Source organism: Lissotriton helveticus, chromosome 1_1, assembly GCF_964261635.1.
Source record: "Lissotriton helveticus chromosome 1_1, aLisHel1.1, whole genome shotgun sequence".
NCBI classification, from domain to species: Eukaryota; Metazoa; Chordata; class Amphibia; order Caudata; family Salamandridae; genus Lissotriton; species Lissotriton helveticus.
Window position 1 is genome coordinate 520,574,591 of NC_136057.1, and position 21,973 is coordinate 520,596,563.

General features: G+C 42.0%; 1 protein-coding gene across 1 annotated transcript in view; it reads left to right on the forward strand.

The window, feature by feature from the left end:
* LOC144770064 (potassium voltage-gated channel subfamily A member 5-like) overlaps positions 1-21,973 on the forward strand; it is a 488,637-nt gene that overhangs the window by 294,862 nt on the left and 171,802 nt on the right. Inside the window, exon 2 of the mRNA XM_078654297.1 lies at positions 2,351-2,471. The gene's annotated coding sequence lies outside the window, so the exon portion shown is untranslated. The remainder of the gene's footprint in view (positions 1-2,350; positions 2,472-21,973) is intronic.

The following is a 21,973-nucleotide window of genomic DNA, read 5'->3' on the forward strand; positions in this document are numbered from 1 at the left end:
TGCTAATAATTCACAAAAGGATTCATGGCATAATCAAGTCTGTTCACAAATGTGGAGATCTCCACCAAGTGTGGGGATTTCTTCACAAACCGTAATTCTTCCTATCATTCCCCTTTCCAGACTGGATAGAGCGGATTTTTACTCCATCACAATCCTGGAGGAAATACCTTTCCAGGTTTGGAAGGGAACGAAACATCCTCAGATTTGGAGAGGGTACAGAGCAAGGGGTTTCTCCATGGGGAAAAATAATTTCTGTGTGGAGAAAAATAAAGAATTTGCTTTAAGGATCCACTTTCAACACTGAGCAGTGTACCTCTCTGTATAACTCTGCACAGTGGAAATCTGATGCGATTAGCAAATTCCTATTCAGGAATATGCTTGCAACTGTGCGGATTCCCTAGAATTTTGTATTCACTGACCCAAAACTTAAATGTAGTGTAGACTTACTACAGTTTTGTGAATCAGCTACACATATCTTTCAGTGTGGTTTCAGGCCAGCCAGCACCACGGTGCCTAATGTACTGGACCTGTGCATCCTCCCTTACCTTCTTAGGGCCCGATTCCGATGTGGTTTGGAAATCATTCCGAGGAATCGGTTTGGGAATGGTTTCTGACTATCTCGGATCAGGAGAGTCTGGCCAACCGAGTACGATGCATCCGTATGCTTCCAGATATGATTTGGTTGGACTCCCATTGGCTTCAATGGAAGCCTATGTTCCGACCGAATGCATAGGCTCTCATTTAAGAAAGGGGTGGCTGGGGAAAATCGGGCATCCTGTGGCCGGCACCCCATGGTGAAAGCCACACTGTGTATGGCTGGTAAGCGGGGACCCATGAGTACCCCCACGGTACGGATTGGGAAGGCTCCGGTTGCCAGGGGGCACACTACGGGCCCCCAAGTAAGATTCCGACTGCTAATTTGAGTCAGACAGCATGAATCAGAAAGGCTATCCGAATCTAGAATTGTACTCGGTCGTTCGGAAACACAGCCCGTAGAGATGTACAATTCTGCTGAGTATGGCTCGGTCATTCTAAATGCCATTGGGTTTGGATTGGGATATTCCTAACGCCTAACTCGCATCATAGGTTGTCAGTTGGAAACCTTTCTGATTCGGTCAGAAAGCCACGTTCCTGATGTGATTCGGATGGAGAAAATGCCGTTAGGAGGCCTTCCGAGCTGCATCGGAATCAGTGCCTTAGAACTCATATATGTTTCTGGAAGATAACACATTCAGGAATGCAGAATTCCACATTTTAACTTTTATGAGCTAAATGGGCATTCAGTGACTCAAAATGGTGCCAGTTATTTTCCATTTTCCTTCGAAATCATCACTGTGTAATAAAATAATACATTTAGGTACCTAAACTCCTTTTGTAACTCACAAATGGGGCTGCTGTATGTGTTGTCTCTCCATCTTCTTTTTCATCTATGCTTTCTTCTTTTGTCACAGTTTTCCTCCCTTTCTCTCACTTTTTTATCCTCCCTATTCTGCCTTTCTTTTGCCCTGGGTCACAGTCTCGTGATGGGAAAAAATACGTCCTATGCCCTAAATATGAATTCTGCTGTCATTGCTGCATTTACAAGAAACCAACATATTTGCATAATGCGTAGGTTTTCTTGCACCTGTACCAAAAGGCCTTGCAACACCATGGATGCACTGTATACAGGGTTCCATTTGCATGGATTTAACAGATGCGTCAGAAATGTTGATGCATCTGTTGGTGCAAAAGTGATGCATTGCTGGAGTTGGTCGTAAAACGGATGAAACTCCAGCAATGTGTCAGAACACATAGGCGAGTCCACTGTAAAAGCACTGCGTCAATCCTCACACCTGGTCTGAGCATGCATACGGATTTTGACGGAGTCAAGCCATGAATGATACAGTGAAATATTGTAGATTTCACTGCGCCACTTCTACATTGTTTTTTTGCGTGGAAACTTCCACCCTTCATACACTATACCTGGCAAAGGTATAATGTGACCCAGGGCTCTAAAGACTGGCACATTGGACCCATTGCATCAGTTTGTAGATATGGACCAGTGTGGCGCACTGATTGCGCAGCCGCTGTGTCAACAAAAAGTGACACCGCGTATGGGGCCTGTGAATAAGCCACTCAGTACCTGCAACCATATGCGCAAATCAAGCAGTAGAAACGTTGCTGCAATATAAAGGACCGGGGCGACTACCGGTCTGTTCCAGTGAGCATGTGACCAATTAGATATGGCAATCAGATTTGGCAGCATAAACAAAAAATGTGTGAAGTAAAAATATGCCTATATATTTGATTATTGCTTGTCTTTCAATGTAATGTTGAATATTAATGTAATTTTAAATGTATGTCTTTGCAGTGGTGCCAGGGAGTTAGTGGATCAGGCTAAAGAAGCAGCATGAAGTCACAACATCACTGACAAAAATGAGCCAGGAAAGAAATGGGCTTCGCCCTCTCCACTGCTGGAAGCATCAAGAAAGGTAGGATAAAAATAGGGGAACTGGGAATCCTGTAACACAAAATGTAAATTTCGACTCTTCAGCTTCGTTCGTTAAATTGTCTAAAATCCCAGGTGTAAATTTCAGTTGTCCAGTTACTTATTTTTGTATTGCTTCTCGCAGCAAATTAGATTTTTTTACACTTTACTTTTCATTTCACGGGAAACGTTTGAATTTTTACTTTCAGTCGAAACAAGTATTGGCAAAGCCCATATGTTTAGCCTTAGCAAACTTATGCCAGTCATTTTTCAATTTATTGCAAGCATATGCAACAAAAGCAAAAAGAAGGCAAAAAATCGCGCTGCCACTCAAATGTGGCATTTTATGCTTGCAGTAAAATGTTAAATTAAAAAACAAAAGTTGTATAAAAATGTAACGGAACCTTGCTTGTGCATCCTAGCAAGCAGGTGAACAACGAACAAGTATAGAAACCCTGTCAAAGTTTGAGCAGATCACTTGAAAATATTAATATTGTTTGCATAAAGCAAAGGTATTATTGACTTTAAATTTGAGTCCCCGGTTTCAACTTGGGAAGCGATGACGGCTTGCATGACTGTTTTATGCATGGAAACAGGTAGAAGAGGGAGGAGTTTCCTTACTATTCTAAATATAATGACACAAAAGTCTGCGACTAGATTGACCTGGGAGATAAATGAGAGATTGTAGTCAAAATAGGACCCTAGATGTGTTATGGATGCGGCTGGTGTAGAGGTGGGCCACAGTTCGGCAGGGCACCATGAGGGTGGCCAGATGCATGAATGACAGCCAAACAGTAGAACTTCTGTTTTATCACTGATACCTTTGATGCGGTGCTATTCATTCAGGAGGCCACTGCAGACATAGAGGCACAGAATCATTCTTCTGTAGAAGATACAGAGTCTGAAATAAGGACCACTATTTATATATCATCGGCAGGATCTCAAATCCAAAGGAACTAAGGGGCTCATTAGGATCGCGGATTTCCCACATCCTCCGGGCCGGCGGAGCCACCGCCGGCCCGGAGGATGCGGGAAAACCACCGCGGATGCTTGAAAGACCCACCGCCAAATTACAATGGCTGGTGGGTCTTTGAATCTGTCCGCCGCTTTTCTGCCGCGGTCGCCTTCCGACAGCGGCGGAAAAGCATTAACATGGCTGGCGGTGTCTATCAGACACCGCCAGCCATATTATGATGGAGTAGAAAGTATGCTTTTCCACGGCTTCTTTTCCGCCGTGAAAAGCATACGGACCTTCACTTTGGGGGCCCGTTGCGGGCCCCCTGGGTGAAGGGGGGTGGGGGTGCACATGGGGGGTCATTTGCGTGAACAAAGCGGCAGGCACCGTGCGGTGCCTGCCGCTTTGTGCACGCAAATGCCGTGCATGCATTTTTAACATTGGGCGGGTGCAGCTTGAAGCTGCACCCGCCGCAATGTTAAAAATAGAGGATGTGACCGCCACCCTGGCGGTCACATCCTAATCTGCATGGAGGGACTGCCGCTGCCCCTGCGGACGGTCCCTCCTACTCTATGGTGGCGGACGGACTCAGGTCCGTCCGCCATCATAATCAGCCCCTAAGTGTGCAAAGAGAGGGGTTATGTACCTAATGAACAGAGTGTGGGTGAGCGTAGAACACTGGGATCACTACATTTAACTGTGGTTGCAGGAGAGCAAAAAGTTGCAAGCAAAACAGACTCTGATCTGTTAGAAAGGAGCTAAACAAGCAATTTGCTTTCATGTAAATGCAATTTTTAAGAGGGCGCTTGATCAATATAAAACGTCAGACTGTGTTAAAAGCCTCGAAAAGGTCTACGAGGTTTCTGTGCTGTGTTGAGCTCGATATTCAGACTGGGTGGCTTCAAGTAGATAATTGGATTCAATGTAGATAGACAGCTGTTTATTTTTTTTTTTTCTTGTGGACCTTGGAGGAGAGGGGAAGAGGGAAATTGGGCAATAGTTGCTCAGCAGATTGGAATTCCTTTGAAGTTTCTTAAGCAGTGGTAAACCTATGGTATTCTTCCAGCTCAACAGCACCTGGGCAGAAGACAGGGATCAGCAACACAATTCTGTAAGTGAAAGAGCTAGGTTGTCTCTGACAAAAGAAAAGATATGCGCTGGACCTGGATCCAGCGATGAGCCAGTTATACCAGAGTGGGAAGACAGGGTAGTTTTGTAAACCAGCGGATAGAATTACAAGAGAGAAGAGCATGTGCTAGAAAAATGGGTACTCGAAGATGTTCAAAGATTCTAAAGGTGATTGATTAGGAAACCCAGTTTGGACCTTACAGATGTTTTCATGAAAGAAGGCTGACAAATTATTGATAAGTTCTTGTGAAGGTGTAATACTATTATTGTATGCATCAGGATCCATTAAGTTGAAATAATAGAGAACATCTCGCTAATTGGGTTTTTGGCTGTTTCTAATAATATGAACCATGCATAATAAAAATAGGATGCTGATATTTGTTGATAGCTGTCCTGTAAGTCTCATGAGGATCTACACTATAAGAATTACTCTAGGCTCACTCAAAAGCTTCAAAATGAATCAGAAGAGGTTTTCTTGTGGGTGGGGGTGTTTCCAAAGGAACAATAAAGTATATGGCTGCAAACATCAAGACTTTGAAATTGTTCATTGCTTCCCAGGTGTCGGTGGTGGAGGAAGAAAGGACTGGTGCAAGTACTTTTGAGAGATTAACAGCCTGATTCATCAAGGGGCCGTTTTGCGAGCCCCTAATAGCGATTCATAGCGAATCACTATTAAGGACTTGCAAAACGGTATTCATGTAGGAATTGCTAAATAAATAGCGATTCCTACATATTCCTTATTTGCGAGTAGCAATTTGCTACTCGCAAATAAGGAATAACTCCCCATTCATTCCTATGGGCCAAAAGGCCCATAGGAATGAATGGGGAGTATCCCTTATTTGCGAGTAGCAATTTGCTACTCGCAAATAAGATAGCGATTTAAAGGGTGCCAGGGGTGTCCAAAGGACACCCTGTAGCACCCCTTAAATGCACATTTGAACAGGTGTTGCGCACACACATGTCCAAAGGACATGTGTGTGTGTAACATGCAAAAGAAAAAAATGCACTTAAGTGCTTTTTACACTATTTTCGCAATTTACCACCAAGTCAGACTTGGTGGTAAATTGCGACCAAATATTGCAATTTCGCAATTTCTAATTGGTTGATGAATTGCATTTAAGGAATCTCTATTAGAGATTCCTTAAATCCAATTCCTCGCAAATATGCGAGATCTTAAATAGCGATTTTTGCATTTGGGATGATGAATCCCAAATGCAAAAATTGCACTCGCAAAAGGCAAGATTCTGAGAATCTTGCCCTTTGCGAGTGCAATTTAGCTTGATGAATCAGGCTGTAACTTTTTAAAAGTTCGACCTAGAGTGGGTGGCCAGAGGGCTAGACACTACTTTAATAGACCTGCCTGTGGTTAAAGAATGTGAGTATGTATTATATACAATTATGTTATTAAATGAGGCTGGTGAGGCAGCTAAAGCTGTTTCTAGACCAAATCTAAAACGATGAGAAATTCTTCTTTTAGAGCAAAAATACAAAGAGAGAAAATAAGACTTGCTAGAGGTAAAAATAAACTCTTTCCAAATTTTCAAGATGCCACTGCATTCAGCTGGAATTTTTCATAGTAAATTGCAAACTCACACTTGGGACCATGCGGATCCAGTGGAACAATTTGTTATTTGCCAGTTCGAGTATGATTCAAGGATTGCCTCTTGGTTAGTTTGAATGATGAAATTATAACAACAGGAGAAAGAGGGATAATGAAGGAGTCACTCGGTCCCCCTAATAAATATTAAAAAACAACGGAAGAGTGGGCCCAAACAATGGATAGGGAAGGAAAGCCAACATGAGGAAGCACTCTTGTTCAAAAAGTACCCTCCCTCACCAACCCAGTTGGTGACATGCTTCATCATTGGGACTCCACCAGAGAGGCAGAGTGCCTCTCTGGTGTGCTACGACACCTGGTTACAGCAGAGCTGTTTTTTTGTGTGGTACGTGTGTGTGATTGTGAAACTAGTGAGTTTAAAAGATGCCTCAGTTTATCCCCCCAAAAGTTTTATGGTGGAAAACTACGAAACAGTAAAAATAAGTGAGTTGGATGTGATCTATCTGGCTAGATTGACCAGACGCATCCAATTTGTCACCACTGGGGATCTGTACCTTTCTTTCTCCCCCTATTAATCTAGCGTTTCTCCATACATAAAAACCCTTAATGCGGAACAACATAGCCAGGGTTATATTATTTATGTCACAACACTACTTATTGTACCTTTGAGTATGTCCCAGGTGTGGTTTTTGGTCTATAATTTCAGTAGTGACAACCCTGTTGTAACGGCCCTCTCCTCCATTATTCATATTAGAATGGTATCAGAGAGGATTTTCTACCTAACACCAGGGTTTAAATTTCCAAAATCGATTTTGTGAAATTTGGCAACATCGCTGAAGAATCTGCGTTTGTCCATCATTGTCTGCTGTTTGAGTTTTGTCAGACACTTAACTAATGAGAAGTTGCTGGGACAATAATGTGTTCATGACCTTTTGCGCATAAAGTTTTGTTTGGACAACACACGAGAAATATGAGGTTAGCTGTTCAGTTTCACATACATTACTGCTGACTTGACACAACAGTTCATGCTCCTGATAAGCGCCTGCACGTAGAACTTTGCTGTTATTAACCAGATACAGTCAGGGAGGTGAGTTGTCGAGTTTCCGTCCGCTACACCATCACGTGACCCTGTGCGTCACACACCCACGCCCCACTAACCTGAATTGCCTTCCAGTATATTCACCAAGCGATACGGACCCTGGGTTAACATTCGGGTCCATGGAGGGTAACCAGTAGGTGGCAAGCGGGCGCGTACCTTGAGGGAAGTAAGTAGCATGGGTCCCATTGAAGTGGCTGATTTGTTCACCTGAGCGAGTATGCTTCGTACTCACTTTTCTTTCGTAATTCACAGGGTTTGACTTGATGTCAAGCGCCCCCCACCGGGACCCATGTTGTGAAGTCTACTTTTACTTCACGTAGGCCCTTGTTTTTTGATGTTTTAAATCATGCTATAATGTTTGCCCACACAATCGCCACCATACTGTGAACGTGAGTTTCTACTACTCTAGCGTCCTGACAGAAGAGTCATGTTCTTTCTCTTCCGTCGTTTTTTAATAATTTGAATGATGGTCATGCAGGCCCGGACTGGCCGTTGCGGGCACCGGGCAATCCCCCGGTGCGCCGCAAGGGTGGGGGCCGGTTTTGGGCCCTGGGGGCCGTTTTGTTACAGGGCCGTTTTTGCAGCATAGCTGCAAAATTGGCCTTGTAACAAAATCGGCCGAAAACCAGCCCGGCAAAGAGCTCGGTAGCACCCCCAGGGAGCCGGCCGAGCACTTTGCCAGGGCCGGTTTTGGTTCTCAGTCCGGCCCTGTGTTCATGTATCACACACTTACATACAAAATTCATGTAGGGGATAATTACAAATGTAAATTCAGTGATACAAATATACTTACTACTATATTTACATTATTTGCGCCCTCCAAATATTCACAAAGGTATTTCTGACAGTCATATGTCCATTTAAAAGTGTGGACGTCTCAGCCACATGTGTAGATTTTCCACACACATAAACCCCTTGATCATTCTCCACCATCTTCATAAGGGTCAGATTGTTATTTAAGCACAGTGCTGGCATAGGTGCCCTTTCCAAAGAGGAACAGAGAACAAAACACCCCCAGAATTGGACTGCTTTCAGAGAAAAAGGTTTCTTCATGGTGAAAAATATTTCCAGGTGGAGGACAAAAGACAAAAAGAAATTTAGTTTGCACAGGGAAACCCATTTCCCCAGTCTGGGGTTCTTCGCTAACGCTCAATAATAACAAGCATTTGCAATGTAATAGGTCTTGCATTTACGAAGCTCTTTTAACGTTTATAAAATCACCCATGTGGGGCTTTCACTTTAAAGTCGGCCTCGTCACTTTCCTTAGGTGAGCCATGTCTAAAGAAAGGGGCGTGGCGGCATTAAAGTGAAAGAGCGGTATGGAGGGTGCTTTTACAAAAAAAATCATTTGTTTGTAAAGTTGACAAACAAATACTTTCTTTTGTGAAAGTGCCCCAATGCCGTGGTTTCCCTTTAATGGCAGCTGCACCCCTTTCCGTAGACGTGGCTCGTCTAAGGAAAGGGGCGCGGGCACCATTAAAGTGAAAGTGCAGCATGGGGCAGTTTTAAAAATAAAAGTCAATAAATAATAATAAAAAAACCACGATGCAGCATATAGTGCTACAAATAAACCAAAAGCACGGTCACCACTGTATGAGCGTGGCAGGCCGTGCTATGAAAAAAATGAAAAATGAAAGCGATGGGGTAGAGCATTTCCTGCCTTAAACAGCAGCAAGAGAAAACCATTTAAGCAAATAGCACCCGGAAGCTGTAATTAAATTCTACTGAGTAACACCACATGAAACACGGGGTGTCCTCATGGGAGGTTACAGAATGAGACAAGGCGGTACTAACGAGGGATTACTAAGCATATTGGCCAATGAAAAGGACAATGACACAATCCAATGACAAATATGGGCGGAAAGGCGGAGAGTGGGCAAAGCTTCAAGTCCATACCTGGATACAGCATGCCTTGCAGAGCATTGCAGGCGCTGCCCAGGCTCGACCTTAAAAAATCACATGACTTTCCAAGAACCTACATCAAAACCCGGGTCTGGCGCACCTTTCTGTTAGGGTTTCTGGGATTTTTTGGTGAATTCCCAAAAGTAGTAAATCTATACTCAGACTGTAGCTGTACATGTCTGAGTGTAGATTTAGTACAGTGAATCGGAGCAATAATATACAGTAGCTTTTTAGTAAATTATGTTATTTCATCGTTCTTTAACATATATATTCGTTTAACCTAATGTAATGTTTTGCGTTGGAAAGACAGCAGGCATGTGGCTGTTTTGATATAAATATTTACCTTCTCGAAAACATGAGAACACTAATCAATTTTCATGTTTGTTATGTTTTTTACAAAATTAATTTATATTAAAAAAATGCTTGTTTGGAAATACCAAAACGTGTGACTCAATTAAGAACAGAAAAGAGTATATCTTCCAAGGTAAGAAAATTGCAGCATGCAGAAATCACTTGTTAAAATAAGAGAATATAGAAATGGAGAATAAAGGAGATGCACTGATAAACATAAAGAAATATCAACCTTAAATATTATTGATAATGTGTCTCTATCATTGATCAATATTAGTATTAATTTATTTAGTCACTTTTATACAACCCCAGAGGCCTCATAACGGTATGCCTCATAAAACTTTGGGTACGATGCCTAAAATGAATGGATTGTATTGGCATATACAATATTCAGAGTGTATATCCCATTTAATAAGCCGCGGCCCATGCAGGTAGGAGAAGTTGGGAGGTAAGGCTGTTATTCCCATTCACAATTAAGTCAAAGTGGCCTTTAAATCTCCACCTTAAAAATAGGAGAGTTTCCCAGAAACCAGAAAGGACCGGGTGTCAACAGATTAAACAAGAAAAAGTTCCTTTCTGTGCTATTAGGCTTTGAAAGAGTGACCAAAGGGCCTACATAAGAATCGTGGTTAGCATTTTATACCATAATTTTGACACGAATATATAATTTTGCACAACACAAGTAATTACTGTTTTGATTCTCAGTTTTTATTTTCTTTAAAAACGTTTTTCTTTTTCAAAATTAAAAACATAAACTCATAACACATTCAATTTATATTGTAAAGGAGACTCAGTGCTCTGGTACATCAAAAAGACCTATCTAACAATTCCGCTTTACGGTAACTTTCTCAGAGACACTGGTCCAGATGTTTTACACAATGCTTCACACGAATTTACAATTTGACAGACAATCCAGAAATTACGATTAGTTAAAACATGATACATAAACAGTCCTTTAGTCGACGCGTTTCGGTGTTTGTGTGATAATATTACACCTTCCTCAGGACAGACCGAGTTAAAAACAGATGTAGTCTTCTTTCTAAAAATGAATGCATATAATTAGTTTGAGTTTATTACTGAGAGAATCTCGTATTACAGGTTGCGTGCTACTTGTGTCAAAGCATTTATTCAAAAAATAGTGAAGTTTTTTTGTTCGTCTGACTTTGCTTACTTTGGTTTAGTTGGCTATTGGTCCTTCTTGTAATTTAGGGCCAGGCGGAATACACTTTAAAATGGGAGCCACTGTATTCAATGTGCAAAATTATATATTCGTGTCAAAATTATGGTATAAAATGCTAACCATGATTCTTATGTAGGCCCTTTGGTCACTCTTTCAAAGCCTAATAGCACAGAAAGGAACTTTTTCTTGTTTAATCTTTAAATCTCCACACCATTACTTCAATGTGACCTTTCATCCCCATCAGTTTATTTTTTAAATGGTTCACCCAGAGTGCTAGGACATTACTTAAAAGACTAAGTAGAAATAAAGGTGAGAGGAGGTTAAGGCCAAGTGAAAGTAATGGTGAGGTGATACAAACGTGGTGATAGTACAGAAACACTGTAGGTGTTTTTGAACTGTCATTTATCAATGCCTGTACTTGGACAATGATGAAAATACAATCTTCCTAAAACTCCTAAGGCCACATGTATCATCCTCTTTTGCAATCGCAAACAGTGCAAATCGCTAAATTCAGCCATTTGCGAATGCAAAATAGCCTTTCAAGATGTATGAAAGGCTGTGGCAGTGCATTTTAGGTAATCACATTTTTTTGTGATTACCTAAAATTACAAGTACCGTAGTGTCTGAGATACTATTTGCGATTCCCAGATGGGTTGCAAAGGACCTGCCTCATTAATATTGATGAGGCAGGTCGCATTTTGCGACCAATGAGTAATGGCTGGCACTCACAGGGATGGTGGCCTGCTGGGGTCAGCAGACCACCATGTCTGTGACTGCTTTTACAATTAAGCAGTTTTTTCTTTTAAATGCAGCCCATTTTCCCTAAAGGAAAATGGGATGCATTAAAAAATTAAAAATAAACTTTCAGATTCATTTTTTTAAGAGCAGGCAGCAGTCTGTTCTCAAAAAACACTTTAGCTGCCAATCACAAAGGGGGCGTTGTCACCTGGGGACCCCTTCCCGTTTGCTACTGACTTACCACCAAGTTGAAATTGGAGGTAAATGCGTTTGTTTTGCGACCACATAAACAATCTGACATCCCTCTGGGACTCACTATTAGGAAGAGATGTCATTGGCACGCCCCTTCCTAATAGCAACTCACAAAACCTATTTTTTAGCAATCAGAAATGGGCTGATTTCCCATTTGGGACCGTTAAGAATGGTCGGACACCCGGCCCTTAATCTTTAGTGATTCCTTACATACATCGCATTTTGATATCACCAAATAGTGATTAAGTAAAAGTCGCTTTTTGGTAATCGCAAAATGCTATTATGATACACAAGGCCTGTAGTTATGCAAGAGTACTTAACTTTGTCAATCTTTAGGTGTTATGTACACATTCCTGGATTACCGGTGACTACATTATCCCTTCTCTAAGGGTTGGAAGACTATAGGGATAGTCTCGCACTCTTGGCTCCACCTCTCCTATTTGGTTCTGCTCGATTATGTACTTTGACTTGATCAAGAGATTATGGGCAAGAACCCGGTTCTTAAACTACTTCATTGGTATTTATTATTTTTGTTACTATTATTATTATTATTATTAATAAACTAAACTAAATTTGTGCACAAGACTTTCTCCTTGAGCTAATTTCTAGCCAGTATCTCTTGTAACTTTTTAACAAACGTGAGGTATGCTTTCTATTCGATTTTCACAATAGAGACTGATAATTACATATCTTGAATCATCACACAATGTTCAAAAAATGCTCTGGGGTTTTTTGAGGTTGGTTTTTGCAATACGCACCCAAAATCAATGTGTTTACAACAGCCCCGCTAAACCTGTTCCAAACCTGTTTTCTGTTGATAGTAATTATAAAATAAATGAAAGAATTGCCCAGTTGTAACTGGAGGGGACTTTTATAGAAGAAGCTTTGTGTATATGTCATGTGAGTGTGGCAATGCTATGTCAGAGGTCTGAAGATGTACACAAACCAGTAAGTAAGACTAGTGCAATCTCATGGTAGTTTGATGGCATAGAGGAGGTACATTTTTGTGAATATTTACATGCACAAGCATGCATTAATCCCTCCTGTAATGCCTAAAGGGTAGAGTAACTATCGGTGCTTATTACGTACTGTTGGTAAAAAATCCAACAAACAACATTTAAACCTGAACTAACTCAACATAGCATAAGTGACATTTGCGGGGGCCCTAAAAAAGTAATGAACTTTTTCACTTTTCTTCCCTACCTTTCTTGTATGTGATGCAGTACGCGCAACAAAATTCGTTTTATTTATTTAAATGTTTACTTACCTGTAAAACTCCGTAATCCATACATTACTACCCCCCACCCTGCCCCTCCCACTGCCCACGTCACCGCCCTGCAGTAACTCCAACTGCCGACCGCTACTGGTTACATGTAATTGGCGGAGTATATTATTTTGTTTTGTTGCTACCCACTATTCTTGTTCTTTTTAATGTGGTTGTAAATGTTCTATTAAGACATTGAATCATAACTCTATTCATTGTCATAATTGAGACTGTTTCTAGTAGGGACCATTGTTCCTTTAAAATATCTAATAGTGGACAGCACTTCATATTGACTATACATGTTTTCGAACAAGAGTGGGGGACCTTTGAACAGGGGTGGCCTTAGGCATGTGCAAGCTGTGCACCTGCACAGGGCCCCCAAACCCCAGGGCCACCACGCCGATATATATCCTTAACATAATAATCCTCTGAGGATGGATACATATTTGTGTGGCGGCTCTGTTCCACTTCCAAACACCCTGAACCTCCCCCCCCGCTTCACTGGCCTCCACGCTCCACCCCGCCCGGACCCCCTCTTCCGGGGCCCCCTACCTATGCTCCCTGCCCAGGGCCGCCATGAGCCTAGAGCCACCCCTGCTTTGAATCTAAAACACCTGACGCACTCGACAAAGCCTGTCTTTACAAGTGCTAAAGAAATGCCTTTTCAGCCAAATACAGTGCTTGACAGCTGAAACTATGTGCCAGGAAATATGGAAAATTAGCACTGTTGGCAGTTTCTGAAGACACATTTCAGCAACTAAATTATGACAAAATATGGTCACAGCGAAAAGCCCCTAAATGATGAAAAACGTACAGAAACCAGTGTGAAAACACATATTTCCATGGCGATTCCCTTTTTCTAAAGTTCTGTCTTAAAATGGTATGGTAATATTGCACCTGGAATTTATCAACCACTGTAGTAGCTGGATTTTCAAGGGTAGTATTTTGGGATCTGGATTACTACAATACATGCAAGGAGTACCAGGAAATTCCCAGATAAATAAATTATCTGCTCCTTATCTTGCATGCAGGTTTACATTATTACAGGCAATGATATGGTAAGTGTCGACTGGACACATAATTTAGCCAAAAAGACGTTTTATTCAACATGTGAGTGAAACAGTCACCAAAAGTGTACAGTAGGAATTATATACAATCATGGAAAGAACGTGCATCCAAATTTACTAAGGACTTGTGTTCCACTTGCGCAACACGTCCCCTTTACTGGGATTTGCTAAGCCACGCAAAGCCACATTGTGCGGCTCTGCATGGTTTAATGCACTCAAGGTAGTGCAAAATAGCGCATTTCGCTCTGTTACATTACCTTGTGGCAAGGATGCATTCCATGGGGACAGTGGGGGTGTTCCCATACATCCACCCATGGGTTTTGGTGCTTTCCCAGAGTTTCAAAAAGTTGTAAGCCTGGGAATGACTCACAATGTTACCTCCCAAACCCAGGGGTAACAAGGAAAAATAACTTCCTTTCTCCTTGTTACTTCCTTTTCTATGTGTGATGCATTTTGCATTACACATAGAAATGGGTAAAATGCCTTTAAGGATTGTGTGTGTGCAGGAAGGCAATCTCTTCCTGCACAAAAATAATCTTGTTCGTAATGCTGGCACCTGTGCACTTTGGTGTAAGGGTGCCTGCATTGGTGCTATGATGAACACAGTGCAGCAATGCCAGGAGGCAGCAGAAATGTTCCATTTCTTTTTAAATATGAGACATTTCTAATGCCTACCTTTCATGCACCACTGCGCAGCAAGTTGCCTTGCTGAGCATCTTAGCGTGAAATGTTCGTAAATATGCCCCGTGGAGTCTAGATTTCCTGAGAAAAAACAGTGGCACGTGCCAACTGCTGCCAAGCCAGATGTAGCAGTACATCAGCTCTGTGATGTAGATGAAGCTGTGTGGACAAGACACTGACAGATGGTGCCACGGACAGCAGCTTACCCAGCAGGACGATGACACAAGGGGTGGGAGGAGTGCTTTGAAAGGACAGCGGTGCCGACGAAAAAACGGGCAATGCCAGTTTGCATCTGTCTTCCTCGTCTGGAACACCACGATATAAAAGAAGCGGCAGCATGGCCTTACAATGCCCTGACGCACTACGCACTAGTGCGTGCGTTCTCACTCTGCAGCGAAGCGTAACTGTCCAGCGCACGTCGGATTTCTCTTGCTCTGGCAAATTTTTAATGAAGTAAAACAGTGTACAAAGGTGTTGCTGGCATGGCTCTATGGCATGTATAAGAAGGTGTGCATGTGTGCTGCTTTGTCACTGTCTGCATGTCAGCGTGCAAGTGTGTGCATGCGTGCCTCAAAGGACTGTTCCCTATATCGTGTTTAAGATTTTAGACGGAGTGTATTAAAAATATAAAAGTACAGAAACCTTTACTTTGGTCATCCGAACAACTTACCACTCCCAATACTTCAATTGTAGGAAACAAACCCAACAACCTCAAGGGCTCAGGAGGTGCAGAAATACGTCAAACCAATTGAACAATACCTCAGAGAAAGGAATAATTCACCTTCCATGTTGACTGACTTGTTGGACTGCAATATGTGGTCTTAAGCCTAAGGCAATATAGTCTATTCTCCCTAAAGTATGTTTCCTGGTTGCTGGGCCTTGTAAGTTGCCCAGAGAAGCTGGAACGTTCTATTGCTAGTAGTGAAAGGTCTTGATTCTGTGTGCATATCGGAAGCACATGTGCTTGGTCAATGTTTTAAAGCTCTCAAATGGATTATTCGGTAATCATTCAGAAATACGTTCACTTATTTAGATTGGACAAAGAAATTGAATATTGATTTTCAAAGAGGTCTTACTTGATTTAATCCATCTCAGATCCATGTCCTGGCCTGATAAAAGAGGTTTGATAAAAGGGCTTGAGGGGATGGGCTTCTTGTTACAGTGAGCCTGTAAGAAAACACTGACATATGACTCGAGCAGGTGTATTGTACATAGCGGGCCTGAAACACCTATCCTCCAAATGTCGGAGGTAGCGACTAGAAAGAGGACGGGGCCTTTATGATTAACCGTGGCAGACAATCCAGTTCTGGAAGCACATCTGCTAACGCGGGATTACTGGTTACTAATTATCTTACCAAATCCCAAACTATGTCGACTGAATCGTTGGTACCTGTCTTTGAGTAAAAGGTAATCTCGCAATAAGTCAATCAATTTAAGAACTTACAACACTCTAAATGACCACTGACCAAATTTAAGTTTTAAAGATTTAATATAAAGTCAAAGATAACTGAAGATACAAACTTCTCAAAATGAGATTCAAAAGGTAAATTGGTATCACTATAAACATGAACTTCTTGAATAATCTAAGTCTGAAGAACAAAATAATAAGTACAAGCTCAAAGACCATAAGGGTTGTCAAAATAGATATAAGTTGCAATCTCAAAGTCATTACAGAAAAGAAAATTAAGGTTAGTCTGTCCCTACACTATTTTAAATGACATCCCTACTTAGCAAGATCTTAACCCTCTAGGTGTCAGCCGTGGTGACTTCCTAAGAAGATCACGCACTTCTCTTTGTCTCTTCTCTGATAATGGGTCTCTCCTGATCAGCCTATCTGCCTACCCATCCGCTTCCTTAGGCTCCCAAAATCATCTGCTCTGCTCTCCTCCCGGGTCTCTTTCCCTAATACCAAATCACATTTTCAATAGAAACGCCCCTTAGGACGCCCCTCACGTGGTACATCTTTGCGCGGCAAACTCCATGATGGTACTCTTGAAGACCCTCGTTATAGTTGACCTTGGTTCCCAGGCTTCTTCTTCAGTGCGCTGATACCCCCTGAAATTCCTGGAAACTCCTACAGGCCTGCGCAAGGCGCCACTGAACAAAGTCCCTTTCATTCGAGCTGATTAGGACCCTCGCACCTGCATACAGCTCGTCCTGCAGTGGGCCTCAAATTCCAGACTCCACCATATCTTTAGTCATAAAACACTCTCAAAGCTCGGTGCTGGACACCTCGCGACCTCTTCTCTAACGAGCACATGACGATTTACACGACATGACATTATCTCCTCTGGCCTACTTGATTTACATGCAGCAGGTCCCTGCACTCTTAAAACGTTAACTTGATTTAAACAGCAAACATTCTTAACTAGCATACGTTTCTAAAATAACACATCTATAAAGCATATACTTTTAACCCTAAGTTCAATAGTACATTTTGGAAGAACCATGTCAACCTTATCTCACATTAATTTAGCAGCACGTTCAGGTTTGCTGTGAATTGCCCTAAGGCCTACACATAATACTGGATTTTCAAAGTTACATTTAATTCGGACATGATTCTTTTAACATGAGAACATGAGGTTTTCACATATATTCCAACATTTTCTACATTAATCTCACACCGTTACAATTATAGTTACTCTACTTAACATTCTATACATTTCACTACTAAATATAAAACACTCTGTATATTTCACTCCTGGATATAAAACACTTGTGTGCAAAACATGTTTAAACTAACTACGTGCTTGTAAATATGGTGTACTTATACATTTTTTCTCAAACTTGTGCTCTCTCACATCCATATCCTGCGGCCCACCAGAAAAATGCCACAGAAGCAAATATCCAGTCCACCTTGTCTTGCATTATTCCTGCTTTGATGAGACGGAGAGGACAAGGAGATAGAGGAGGGTGGCTTCCTAAAGAATTCCCGCAAACTCCCAAACCAAAACAGTTTAATCAGTCTTTAGCCGACTTTACCTTTCTAGGCTGCGTTTTAAATTGCAATTGTCATAGTGGTTTGGAAATTTTACTATCCCCTTCGATATACCACTTCCTGTAGTATCCAGTGACATGCATACATCTGAATAACTATGAACTCTTTCTAGCTGTTGGAGTGGGTGTGCCTTGATACTGGCTTGTTGGGGCCAGGCAAATTCGCTGCCAAAGGTGCTGTTGCACCATGATAACTTTTGACTGTTTCCTAAGAGTCAGAGTGAATGCTTGAGTAATGCCTACTAGTGAGCATTCCCTAGATACATCCACCAGTAAATGGAGAATAACCCAACCACATTATTAGGAAGAGGGTGAAACAGACATTAGCCAGTTAAACACAAGAGCCTTGATCTCAAAGGGATTGGGCTATTGCTTATGAATGTCATAAAATTTCTTTGAAAGCATAGAGTTAGAAACAAAATACTTCTTTTTAATATAAAAACAAGAATTTGCATGAACATTTATTTATTGGCATTATTGCGTGCACTTTGACTTCTGAGTTATGTTCACTAACCTTTATATACACTACCTCCCCCAGGGAGCCTTTGACTGCTCATCCACACAGCGAGAGTCATGTGCAGAAGGGGTACCATGCCCAGTGTCGCAGGATCCGAAGTAGGTCTGGCTCCAGGACATATGTAGTAAAAGACCTCAACCGCCACCGTTAGGCCCAGTAGCCCCTCTGTGCCCCGTTCTCCTCTGAAAGGTGCTCTGAAACCCACCCATATTATTTCCCTGATTTAACACCTACCTCAGTATGTTCTTGGCAATGCATGAAGTTGGTGCAGTCATAGTCATCCTTTATAAGTCATAAAGGTACACATTGATCAAGTCAAAGGCTAAGTTCAATCCTATTCTCGGGGGCTACTGTGCAGGAACCCAAATTCCTTCAGAAATAACCTTTTATCAGACCATCATCCATTCAGAGTTTTATTAAACCTCTTAACCAGCAACCCCTCTGAATTCAGCGTTTTCCTCAAGAAAATTGAGGGTTTAAGATACTAAGATACTCTAGGTCATGGGCTTAATCTACACAAACACAGCATTGGTTCTACTCTCAGTATGAACCAGATTGAGGAAATATCCATGTGAATATGCCACTCAGCCTCTTGGTTACCACGTGGGCAGTGGTGTTCCTGATTAGCACTGCAGTAAGTCTAGCCAGCGTTTCCCATAGTCTGAGTGAACTGTTGTTCCTCTTTTAGCTTGATTCTCAGGTGGCAATGCAAGCGAATATCATGTGCCACTCAAATTATTACAATAAATTGCCTCTGAGACAAGCTTCTTAGCTGTAGGCTTAACCGTCTTCTACCCATTTTGTTACGGTGCAGTTGTTTGCTCATTATTATAGAACTTGACAGTAAAACATCGCCAAACATGCAAGCTAAACAATTATAACTACAGTTGTTCTCAGTATACGACAGTAGCATGTAGGAAGCAACTCAGCAAAGAGAACTGCTGGTCATCCATTTCTTTATCACTCTAAATCACCCCTTTGAGTACTAATTTGATGGAACTACTAAAGCTTTAATGAGCCGTGTAACCATTATAGTGTTGAATGCAATCTCCAATTTTTCCCTCGTGTTTGCACCCCCATTGGATGGTTACCTGGGTTAGCCTCCATACCCCCAAACCCAAACTTAAGCATACATTCCTCCTCCTCATTGTCCTGAGATCCTAGTTAATGAACTCCACAAAGACTATATGTTGCACAGTCCTGGCAATATGCTTGAGGTTGGGACATTTTGTTTGCCCTTCCCTGGCTGATGCAGATCACAAAACTATTAAAGATCAGATGGCACGGGGAAACTTGGTAATTCCAGGTTTTTACAGAGTACCCTTTATTCAACTGCATTCTCTGTGATTCTCAATTTGGGCTTGAAGCTGTAGCTCAGAATTATAAAGAGCTATTCAGGAAGCACATATTTTCCAATTAGACTACATTTAAAGATGACCACACCAAGCACTGTCATTGAATCCTTTGGCATCCTCTTCCTAACTGAACAAAAAACAAAATTTTCATAATCTAGAAAATCATGAGTTCACAAATCACAATGGTGCATCTATATTTTGTTATCCAGTTATTAGCCGGGAGCCCACAGAGATCTTTAAATGAATCATCAGTTACTTTCACAATAGTTACACATGGCATCTTTGGCGTGGATTTTCCTGAAACTTTGCCTCTACCTCCTGTATTTTGATGCTGTGCTGAATTTCGTTTCTGCTGGCTTAGATACTTTGGGCACTTTGCCACTGCTCCCTGGAATATTTGATTTACTGGTAAGCCCCTAGTAAAGTGCACTAAGTTTGCCAGGGCCTGGAAATCAAATGCTACTAGTGGTCCTGCAGCACTGATTACCCACCTACATGAGTAGCCCTGAAAAGGTATCTCAGAACCGCCACTGCTATGTGTGTGTGTGCAGTTTGAAAACTGCCATGTCAACTTGGCAAGTGCATCACAATTATAGATTGAGTTTTTTTTAACAAAGTGCACAACAAATAATGATATTGCAACGATATGATATGCGTTTTATAACATGAAGTCTAAAAGTGTTGATGTTTGAATTTGTAGTGTACCCCTGACGAAGGTTGATAAAAGCAACCGAAATGCATTGGGAATATGATACTATTGAGGATGAACTATGTATGTTTCCTGCCGTAAAAATAAGACCCGGATGGGCATATTTACCACATCAGAATTAAATACATAACGGTTCCTCGTGTGACGGACGAAAAGAAAAGGAATTACAATTTGAGAACTGGAATAAATGGATTAAAATTATAAAACAGGATCAATTTTTGGAATCTTTTGTGCGACAAAGCCGTTCAGCAGTGCTTCCGGTATGGGAGTGAAATTACGTTCCCTAACCCATTGTCAACTTGGCAAGTGCACCCACTTGCCAGGCCCAAACCTTAACTTTTCTTACATGTAAGGCACCCCTATGGTAGGCCCAAGGTACCCCCTGTTCAGAGTGCAGTGTATGTGAAAGGTAGTACATGTACTGGTGTGTGTAGCATGTCCTGATAGTGAAATACTGCCAATTTAGTTTTTCCCAATTGAAAAGCTATCTTGCCCCATTGGTTAGAATGGGAAATGCTTTGTAACATCCTAAAAGTATAACGTTCCAATGGGACAAGATAGAGAAATAAAGTTTAGGCTCTCAACTCAGAATATAATAACACACCCTTAGTAAAGATGGTTTTTAAATTGTGTGCTTGTAAATGCCCCTTTTAGAAAGTAGGCTTTTTCTTGTTTAACCATTCTGTGTGCCTCTGCCTGTTTGTGCATTGACTGTCTGATTTTCTAGTGACAGGGGCTGTGGAAATGCATTTACTGTAGATAGTCACTGTGGGGTTTGAGGTGTGCCTGTCCATTCCTGAATGACTCAGAGGTAGGCTGAATAGACCGTGGCTGAATTTAGAGTAGTGGGAGGAGATTTCCTTGCACCTGAATAGGGTCTGTTTCCCTTGCACAATGCTGTCTCCACCCATGTGGTCACACTGCGCCAGTGAGGATAGAGCTGGTTTGGACTGGGCTCAGATGCCCTTGCACAAAGAGAACAAAGACATTTTGGAGTATAAATATTAGACCTAAACCCCCAGAACTTAGATCACTTCTGGACTCAAGAGAAACCATTGCCAAGGAGAAGAGCTGAAAAGCTGTGAGGACGAGTTGCTGTGTGCTGTGTGGGTTTGGCAATCAGTTGCTGTGTCTGCCAAGGAAAGGACAAAGACTGGAACTTTTCATTGAACCTGCTTGAAGAAGCTCTCCAAGGGCCTGGGTGTGCTGGCATCCTGTTCTGAAGTCTCAGAGCCACAAAGACTTCACCCCAGCTCCCCTGAACTCTGTTGCTGTGAGTTCTAACCTGCCAAAAGGTGCCTGTTCCAGTTCTAGGCCTCTGGAGGTTGTTCCTGCTGTTGGGAGCTGGAAGAAACCGGAAGAACTAAGAAAATCGATGCATCGCTCTTCTTGTGGCTGTTTTTCCAAAGCAGCATCGCTGTGTGGGAAGAATCTCCATGCATCGCTGTGTCGCTGTCAAATCCAACACTGTGCCTGTCATCGCTGCAAGAACCAACGCATCAAGGAATCTCGGCAGAAAAAACTGACACAGCGCCCCTCGCCGTTGCCATATCAATCGCTGACGCACCCTGGATTTCCACACGTACTTGTGTGGCAAGCTTTCCCGACGCGTCACCCACGAGCCAGAACTGTCTTAGAATCAACGCATGACTTTCCCCATCCGACCGGATTCGACGCATCACTTCTTCTGCATGCAGCAGAACTGTTGCATCTTCTCCCCATGGTCTCAGGAACTGACCCATTTCTTTGTTTT